We start from the raw sequence: 10,164 nt of genomic DNA on the forward strand, positions 1-10,164 counted from the left end.
CCAGCTCCTTGTCCCCCCCTCCGCTGCCCAACCACCAGCAGAAGTGCCTGGGCCCGTGGCTGCCTTGAGGAGACTTAGGCAGTGCTGTGGGATGCATCTCTGTTCCTTACCAGGGACGGGGACACAAGACTGAGTCCAGTCCTCAAGAGCAGAGAGCACCGGGGACAGGCAGGCGCTGGGGAAGGGGCGGGGACAGGCAGGCAAACCGGTCGGGCGGGCGCTGCGCTGGGGCCTCCATCAGGATGGGCCTGTGCTGACAGTTCGGGCTGGCGCGGCAGCAGCTCGCGGGGCAGGCAGCTGGGGTCGTGAGGCCGCCGTCAGGTACGAGTGGACCCGGGACTGGGGGTGGGGAGTGGTGGACAGGCTCCCAACCGTCAGCACCCCAGTTTCCTCTGCCCCTCAGCCTTTCCCCATCCCTGTCCCCCACACAGCATCCTTCCCCGTCCTGCTTTCGGCTCTTCACGTTTGAAACGCGGTACACTCATCTTGCCCGAGTTTGCTGAGCCTCTCCCCAAATTGGACCACTGTGATTTCATTGCTCCCTCACAATTCCCCCTCCATCGTATCATTCAATCCTACAGGTACCTAGCTCTGACTTTCACTCTGCTTCTCAGCTGCTCCCCAGCTCACCTCACTAGCTTTGTGTCCTTCCAAAGCGTGCCAGCCTCCCACAGCACCCCACACCTTAATGACCCCTTGTGTCACTCAGCCACCACACTGGACCCCCTATTTCCCCAGCCCACATCTGCTCAGCACTCCCCAATGTCCTAGCCTCTTGGAAACTCCCAGAGGCTTCCCGACACGCAACCTCAAATTAGCCCCTAGCCACCCCCAGCGGTTCTCTGGCCATCCCTCTTCATCCTGCCCCTCACTGTACCCTGAAGGCCACCTCTGACCCCTCCTCCCAAGTGACTTAGGAAGCCAGCATCTGGGACTTGGCCTCTCCCCTGTCCAAGCTCTTGGGCAGGGCAGGGCCCCTGACCTCAGCTCTCTGCTGTTCATGACCCAGAGGCTACACTGAGCCTGTGCGCCCCCTCCTGCCCCAGGAAGAGGCCCCCAGCTGCCCAGCTGCCATGCACAAGCATTACAAAGTCCACTTTGCCAAGGATGCCCAGAGCCCCAACGGGCACTACTTCTGGGACCCAGAGTTGGGGCACCAAAAAGGTACGGGTTCAGTTTGGGGGTGGGTGATGGCCGGCAGAGGCCTGTGAGGGAGCCGGAGTGAATGAAGGAAGGGGAGCTGCGTCCCTAGGAGAGAAAAGCCACCTGCACTCCCCCAAGAGGCATCTGCATAGCAGCAGGGCCAGGACCCAGGACTAGGACCACAGGGCCGGGGTCCCGAAGATAGGAGCCTGGGCTGGAGATGGAAGCCGGGGCCACTTGGCCTGCCCTTTCCCCTCTCCAAACCCCCAGGCCTGTGTGGACGGCCCCCAGCCTGGAGGGGAGCAGTGTGCTGGGAGTAAGGGGTAGGAGAGGGAGCCCCGCACACTGAACATGTCTGAATGAGGCTGGGCCCAGTTTCTGGTGGCAACCACGGGTGCTCTTGTTTAGTGGGGGGAGGGGGCAGTGCCCTCCCACTGGGGCTGATTCAGCCTCCTCAGGGCTGGGGTGAGGGCCGGAGCTTCCCAGGTCACCACCCTTCCTGCCACCCTGGCCCGAGCTGGGGACAAGATCCACCCCCGCATCCAAATCCCTGGCCTACCCCTCTCCACACAACCACCCATCACTCCGGCCTCCCTGGGCCAGCCAGGGCCAGCTCCCAATGGATCCTCTCAGTTTCCCTGACCCCTGCACTCAGGGAACCCCCCAGGAATCCAGGAATCTGCTGTGGCCCGCACCAGCCTCCACTGAAGCCCCAGCCTCTCTGACCCCAGCTGAAGTCCAAGCCCTGCACCTTCCCCGCTCCCCTGCTGTGGAACAGCACAGACCCCGGGTCCCTCCCCTGCCCATACCTCCCCCACATACAATCTGACTTTTTGAGGGGTTTCTGGGGCTCCCAAGAATACTCTGGCCCCTAGATTCTACCTGAAGACTTGATCTGGCTTGTGCCGGTGTCCCCGGGAGGTTGGGGACACAGGCCCAGTCACCCCCACTTCCTTCCTTCCAGGATGCTGTCATCAGTGGCGCCAGGACTCAGCAGCCCTCCGAGCCCACAGGCCCTGTCGACCTTCCCCCCAGTCATACTGGCAGCTGGCCTACCACAGCCACCGAGTGGGTGGCAGTGGCTGGCGCCGGGGCGCCTCGCCCTCCGTCCTGCAGCGGCAGCGGCAGCCCCAGCCCCAGCCCCCACCTCCCAGCCCCCTTCGGCAGCGGCTCTGCCCCATTCACGAAGCCCAGAAAGGGGTGCCTGCAACCTCCACTGTCCCCAGGGAACCAGCCGGTGCCCTTCAGGCGCCCCCCTTACCCACCACGGCACTGGCCATGGCCAGCAGTGGCCCAGCCCTATCCTCTGCGGCCAGCATCTTCCTGGAGCCCAGCGAACCCACTGATGCCCGGCCTCTGCCCGCCCCAGGAGCCTGTGGCTCCTTCACCACCTACAGCCCCGGTGCTCACCCTGGCCTTCTCGGGGCCTCTGTCCTCGCTCCTGCTGCCTCACTTCCCGCCTGCTCCCTTTGCTCTCTGCCTAGCATCTTGCGCCTGACCTCTTCATCCACACCCTGGTCCCTATCCAGGAGGGGTGCGTCCCTGGCACCGGGGCTCAAGCTGGCTGCCTCTGCTTCACCTGTTGGGGTCCAAGGCTTCCAGGCCAGGCCTGCCCCGTGCCGCCATCCTGGGCCAGGCAGTGAAGTCCTCCCTCCCCTTCCCCCTTTCCCTCTGCCAACACCCTGGCTGTGCTCTGGTCTCTTCTCAGCCCCTTCCTCTGGCCCAGCAGGCTACAGGGTACATGGGGCAGGGATGGTGAGCCCTGAGTTGTTGGCCGGCTCTGGCATGGGGGAGACAGAGCTAGGGAGTGGCCTGGGGAACGGAGAGCAAAGGTCAGCAATGGGAGGACCCACTTGCTTGCTCCCTCCCTCCCTCATTCACTCCATGAGTGTGCCAGGCCCTGTTCTGGGGGCACAGTGGGGAGCAGGATCAACAGACATCTCTGTCTTCATGTATTGCAGCCGGGGGCAGGTACAGGAAACAAGGAAATTTAAAAGTGTGGCTGGGAGGCCGGGTGCAGTGGCCCACGCCTATAATCCCAGCACTTTGGGAGGCTGAAGCTGGTGGATCACTTGAGGTCAGGGGTTTGAGACCAGCCTGGCCAACACGGTGCAACCCCATCTCTACTAAAAGTACAAAAATTAGCCAGGTGTGGTGGCCAGCACCTATAATCCCAGTTACTCAGGAGGCTGAGGCATGAGAATCACTTGAACCTGGGAGGTAGAGGTTGCAATGAGCCGAGATCACACCACTGCACTCCAGCCTGGGCAACAAGAGTGAGACTCTGTCTCAAAAAAAAAAAAAAAAAAAAAAAAAGGTGTGGCTGGGCGCACTGGCTCATGTCTGTAACCCAAGTAGTTTGGAAGGCTGAGGCAGGAGGATCGCTTGAAGCCAGGAGTTCCAGACCAGCCTGGGCAGTGTAGTTAGGCCCTGTATCTACAAAAGGTAAAATAAAAATTAGCCCAGCATGGTGGTGCATGCTTGTGGTCCCAGCCATATGGGAGGCTGAAGCAGGAGGATCCCTTGAGCCCCAGAGTTCGAGGCTGCAGTGACCTATAATTGTGCCACTGCACTTCCAGCCTGGGTGACAGAGCAAGACCTTGCCTCTAAAAGTATACCACTCGGTAACAACCACACTAGGGAAAAATAAAGCACGGAGAGGAGATGGGGGATGTCAGGGTTTCCAGATTAAATAGGGTCGTCAGGCTGGGCCTCATTAAGGCAGTGTTAGAGCAGAGGCCCTGGGGAGGCGTGTTCCTGAGCCAGCAAGAAGCCAGCACTTCAGCTTTTGCCCTAAAGGAGGCAGGAGCCACAGGAGGCTTTGGAGCTGAGGATGGACATGAGCTGACAGGATCTCCAGGAGAATGGGCTGTGGGAGGAGGGCAGAAGCAGGTGGCCCAGGGAGCAGGAGATTGCAAGAATCCAGGCGAGAGGTGCTGGTGGCCTGGCCAGGGTGGTGGCAGCAGAGGTGGGGACATGGCTGGGTTTCTAGGTCTGGATTGAAAGTAGAGCAACAGGGACTCAGCAGGACTCTAGGTTGGGCACAGCCCTGTCACCAGAGCCTCGGGGCTATGATGTCTATTTCACACACAGGGAAATAGAGGGTGGATGAGGTGGAGGCACCCAGTGATCTGGCAGAGCTGGAATTAGACCCACCTGGCCCACACCTCAGTAGACCTACTCCTGAGTCTGCTTCCTGGCTGCCTGGCTTTGCCGCTAGGCGTGGCCCATTTCCTGCAGCCCATCAGGCCTCTCTGAAAGCGGCTGTGTTACCCGCACTGTGCACCACAAGGCTGGCCCCATGTGCCCCCGCAAGACTGAACCCTGCCTTTTTGATACCCCATTTCCAGGTCTGAGAAGCAACCCTCAGTGGGGGACAGGGTGTCCTCTGCAGAGTGGATGTAGTGCCACAAATGGCCACTGGAGACCATGACATTGACCAAGGGCCCAGCGCTGGCCAGACCCTTTGGCATTCCTGCTCCCCGGTGTCTCCGCTACCCCACTCTTCAGAGGGAACTGAGCCTCTCCCTGGGGTCTGCAGAGAAAAGCAGTGGGGCCGGGACTGGAGCTCCAGTCTGGTCATTTCTCTCCCAAGCCTGGGCTCAGGTGGGATTAGTGACTTGCTGGCATGATGGACAGGAAGGTGGGAGGAGCCTGCGGTCCAGGGCCTCTCCATGCTCTGGCTGGCCCAGCAGAACAGGCAGGAGTGGCCTGGAGTCCTGCTGATGTTGGGAAGTGGTGTCTTAGCATCCAAGGGCCTCATATCACAAAGAAAGGCCTTTGGGATTTTCCCGGGGGAATCATGGGCTTAGTGACCAAGCAAGCCTAAGCCTGGTGACCTGGGGCCAGGAAAGCTGACTTCCCGCAGCCTCAGCCTCTGGTGTGTGGCTGGGGGGATTCCACCCTCCCCCTCGTGGGACCCAAAGGGGCACAGCTCGCCCTGGACGTGGGGGCCACTGATGGCCATGGAAACCTCCACTGTAGGGTTTGACCTGAGTCCCCTTGGCACAGGGTGCCAGGGAGGGGCTGACAGCGGGGGCCATGGAGGGCAGATGGGAGGAGGGTGGTGCCTGGCCAGCAGCCCTGACTCAGTGTCCCCACCCCCAACCACCAGATATCCTGACAGAGGATGACGTCTACTGCAGCTGCCTGGCCAAGACACTCTGCCATGTGCCGGTCCCTGTGACTGTGGGTTTCTACGCCCCTTTCGGCTGCCGCCTGCACATGATGCTGGACAAGATCACGGGTGAGAAGCTGTGTGTGTGTGTGTTGCGGGGAGGATGAGAAACAGGGCCTCTGGTCCCCACCCAGCTCCAGGCTTCCCGCAGATCCCCCACCTCCTGCAGTCAGCCTGCCCCAGTCCAGGCCCTCCCCAAGCCCACACCTCTACCCTGGGCTCTGCTTCTCTGGCCTCCTGGCTGACCCAAAGTCGTACCCTTCCCTGCTTCCGCCACTAAATCCACTCCAAGGACTTTCTGAAGGACAGATCTGGCCCTGTCCTCCCCGTGCTTGGTGCCTTCCATGCTCCCCAGTACCCAAGGCAGAAAGCCCAGGCTCTTTATTGAGGCTGCAGGCTCCTGCCAAGCCCCTACTGACCTCTGTGCTACCCAGACCCACCTCTTAGGGCTTGGTGGTTACAAGGCACCTGACATATAGATGATAATTGAAGACATGAACTGGAACCCGCCAGGTTCCCCAGCAGCTATTTTTTTTTTTTTTGAGACAGAATCTTGCTCTGTTGCCAGGCTGGAGTACAATGGTGCGATCTTGGCTCACCGCAACCTCCACCTCCCGGGTTCAAGCGACTTTCCTGCCTCAGCCTCTCAAGTAGCTGGGATTACAGGCACACACCACCACGCCCGGCTAATTTTTTGTATTTTTAGTAGAGACAGAGTTTTACCACGTTGGCCAGATGGTCTCGATCTCTTGGCCTCGTGATCCACCCATCTCAGCCTCCCAAAGTGCTGGGATTACACGTCTCGCTCTGTCTCCCAGGCTGGAGTGCAGTGGCACAATCTTGGCTCAATGCAGCCTCCACCTCCAGGGTTCAAGCGATTCTCCTGCTTCAGCCTCCCGAGTAGCTGGGACTACAGGTGCCCGCCACCAAGCCTGGCTAATTTTTGTATTTTTAGTAGCGATGGGGTTTTGCCATATTGGACATGCTGGTCTTGAACTCCTGACCTCATGTGATCTGCCCACCTCGGCCTCCCAAAAAGTGCTGAGATCACAGGTGTGAGTCACCGCGCCCGGCTTCCCAGCAGCTTTGATCTGGATCAAGCCCTGCTGGAGCTCAGACCTCAGCCCCATGTGCGGCGAGAGGGGCTGGGACTGATGTTCCTCCTCCGTGTGCCCAGCCCTGGTGCAGGCCCAACAGCCTTTTGTTCCTGTACTGACTGTCCACTGAGCACTCAGTGTCCTGCCCCGTGTTGTCACAGGGTCCTGGGAGGAGAAAAAATGAGGATATAAGGAACACAGAGTCCCTACTCCTGCTGGGGGCCATAGATAGATACTCCCGCTCATTCACCCCGTGACCTCAGATTTCTCATGATGCATTGTTCAGGCATTCCCCAAGCACCTTCTGGTGCCCAGGGGACCCAGTGGTGACCAAGACAGGCAGAACCCTGCCCTTCTTGCTCACAGTCCAGCAGGGGAGAGAGACTTGTTTTCAGATAGTGATGACCCAGAGTGGGAATGGCTGAGGGCCTCCAACCCAGCCTGGGATCAGGGAGGGCTTCTTGCATGAGGAGCAGTAAGTCTGGAAGATAAGACCAAGGCTGTATCCTGCTGCCTAGCATAGCTCGTCCTCAGCATCTCATTCATTCATCTCTTACACCGACCACCTCTCCCCTGGTCCACTCTCAGAACCTTCCCAGTGCCCTCTACACCCTCGACCCACCTCCAGCCCCTTACCCAGCCCGGGCTCTTCCTCGTATCTCTTTTTGCCGCCTCCCATCATCTCTCCTCTGCCGGCTCTACCTCTAACTATCCCGACCCCCAGCCTGGCCTACAGACCGCTTCCGGTCCAAGCCCGGCTCCAGGCCTCTCCACTTCCGCGCTTCTGCACCGGCTTCCAGCTCTTTAAGGAGAGGCCGCGGCTCCCTTCCAGTCCCTCGCCTCTGCTGGGCGCCCCTCGCCTCTCCAGGAGCGCTCCGCCCCGCCGGTACTAGACCCCGCCCACCCCGGCGGGTGTGCGGCTCACGCGGCTCCCGGGCTCCCTTCCCGCAGCGCTGATGCAGCAGGAGGCGGCGCAGCGCGAGAGGGAGGAGCTGCAGCACGTGCAGTGGCGGCCGCGCGCCGTGAGCGGCTGGGGCGTCCCGCAGCTGCTGTGGTACCTGGTGTTCCTGCAGCCCATCATCACCGAGGTGCACCTGCGGCGCAGGAACGTGCAGTTTCTTTTCATCCGCTTTAGCGCCTGGCAGTACGAGGGCACCGACAAGCTGTGGGCCGGCCTGGTGACCACGTTGTGCGAGGGCATCCGCCACCACTACGGCGCGCTGCCCTTTAGCGTGTACTCGGTGCTGGGCAACAAGCCGGCCACCAGGCAGGACTGCTGCCAGAGCGAGTGGCACTGCCGGCGCCGCGTGTGCCTGGGGCTGCTGGCGCTGCTGGCGGCGCTGGGCCTGGGCGTGGGGCTGCTCTACCTGTCGCTGGGCGGCCACGCACTGGGCCACAGCAGCCCGAACGGCAGCCTGCTCAAGGCGTTCGGCGGCGCGGCCACCACACTGTCGGGCTCGGGGCTGCTCATGGCCGTGTACTCGGTGGGCAAGCACCTGTTCGTAAGCCAGCGCAAGAAGATCGAGCGGCTGGTGTCGCGCGAAAAGTTCGGCAGCCAGCTGGGCTTCATGTGCGAGGTGAAGAAGGAGGTGGAGCTGCTCACTGACTTCCTGTGCTTCCTGGAGATCTACCAGCGGTGCCGGCTGCGCGTGGTACTGGAGGTCACCGGGCTGGACACGTGCTATCCGGAGCGTGTGGTGGGCCTGCTCAACGCCATCAACACGCTGCTGTCCGACAGCCACGCGCCCTTCATCTTCATCCTGGTCGTGGACCCCAGCATCCTGGCTGCGTGCCTGGAGAGCGCAGGCAACATGAAGGGCACGGCCGACAACGGCTACCTCTTCCTCAACCGCACGGTCACGCTGCCCTTCTCTGTGCCCATCATGGGCCGCCGCACCAAGCTGCAGTTCCTGCAGGATGCGGTGCAGAGCCGCGACGACCTGTTGTGCCGCGACATCACGCGCAAGCTATTGCTGCCGGGGGACGCCAGGGGCGAGAGCGCGCAGCTGCTGGCGGTGCAGACGCAGGCGGGGGCGGAGCGCGGGCAGGGCCGCATCGACGCCGAGGCTGCGCAGCGCATCCAGGAGGCGCTCTTTTGCCTTCACAACGAACACGACTGCCTCTACGAGTACGTGCCCGACAACGTGGTGTCCATGCGGCGCATCGTCAACACCGTGCCTATCACCGTGCGCCTGCTGCAGCAGCAGCAGCAGCAGGGGGACTTCGGGGGCCCCACGCCGCGCCAGGCGGTGGCGTGGGTGGTGCTCGCCAACCAGTGGCCGTGCCGCCTGAGCTGGGCGCTGCAGTGCCTGGAGGACCGGCAGCAGACGGGGGCGCGCCCGAGGGCCATGCTCGCCTCTGGGACGTGTTCCGCGACAACAGCCGCGAGCTGCACACTATGACCAAGGCGTTGCAGAACGTACTCGACCTGGACGGCGACCCTGAGCTCTTCGAGCGCTTCCTGGGCGCCCGACTTCCCCTTCACCGTGGCCGAGGCACAGAGCCTGCTGCGCTGCACGGTTCAAACCTGGACCACTCAATCCGCCGGCGCATGGGTCTCATCCGAGCCGTCAGCGCCTCAAGCCGCCCAGCCCGCCCAAGTCCCCTGCCCGCGATGCCCCCCACGCTGCCCACCGGACCAACAGCGCCTCCGGGGCGCCTCCGTCGGGCCGTGCCTCAGGGCAAGCCAGCGAAGGCCACCACGCTGCGGACTTGGCCCACAGGGGCAAGCTATGGCCGGTGGCCTGCTCGCTCTTCCATCCAGGGCAGTCCAGCCCAGGTGGGCCTTGAATAGAGGAACTTGGCCGGCAGCAGGAGGCAAGGGTTCCTCTGTCTGCCCAGATGGGGGGAATAGGGGGCTGGACTGGACCCAGGGTCCAATGAGCCCTGTGAGGGCCACACCCCCGGGTGAATCGGAGCCAGAGCCGTGGACATAGCCTCCAGGAGCGGGGCAGCGAAGCCGGTGGCCGCATGAGAGCAGGCACAGAAGGACCAATGAGAAACTCAGGATATACGTGCAATAAATGGGGTGTTGAGAGCCCCGAGTTGCTCTCTGCATCCTGATCCGACCAGGGACCAGGCCTGCCCCGTCCTGCCACAGTGCCTGCCCCATCCTGTCAAGCCCACTTCCTCCTTCTGTGCCATGCTGGCCTCCTCATCTTGGCATCTCTGTGGCAGGAAAGGCTGCGGGGGGCGGTGGGCGAGGCTGCAGAGCTGGGAGATGACAGGTGGATGGGCGGGTGACTCAGGCACCATGGAGCGCCCAGGCTTTCAGGGAATCCCAGTCCTCGTCCCCATGCCCTAGTCTGCCCCTCTGTGAGTAGGGCAGGAGCTGGCATTTCCGAGGGGTGACCTCGGTGACCTCAGCAGGCTGCTCCACCCCTAGGGTGCTCCATTCTCAACGTAATGGGTTAATTAGACCTCGCTGGCATCTCAGCCAGTTGGGGTGGGTGGCACTAACCTCCCCCAGACAAATAACTGTCCACAGGGGTACCCTGACTTATGAGTCGCTCCAGGGCCACCCAAGGGACCACTGGTTAGTCAGCTGACACTGAAGCCACTGCATCAGCCCTTTGATGAGGAACAGGGAAGTTGGGCAGAGATGGGGACATACAGGACCCAAGCCACAGCCAGCCAGGAGGGGTTACACTAGGGCTGCCCACCTTTCCTCTGGACAGAGCCCTGGGCTGGGGTGGGTGTCAGTCCTCTGGGCAGTTCCTGATTCCTCAGTGGTCAAATGTTCAGCCA

The 10,164-nt window shown here is 61.9% G+C and overlaps 1 pseudogene across 1 annotated transcript; it reads left to right on the top strand.

Annotated features, from left to right (window-relative positions):
- The first annotated feature begins 211 nt into the window (after positions 1-211).
- On the top strand, positions 212-9,207 carry LOC115896117 (annotated as a pseudogene). Its single transcript, XR_004056081.1, has 4 exons — positions 212-1,164; positions 2,108-2,545; positions 5,258-5,389; positions 7,369-9,207. The product of XR_004056081.1 is annotated as an NTPase KAP family P-loop domain-containing protein 1-like (transcript).
- Positions 9,208-10,164: the final 957 nt, after the last annotated feature.

Source organism: Rhinopithecus roxellana, unplaced genomic scaffold, assembly GCF_007565055.1.
Source record: "Rhinopithecus roxellana isolate Shanxi Qingling unplaced genomic scaffold, ASM756505v1 contig5019, whole genome shotgun sequence".
NCBI lineage: Eukaryota > Metazoa > Chordata > Mammalia > Primates > Cercopithecidae > Rhinopithecus > Rhinopithecus roxellana.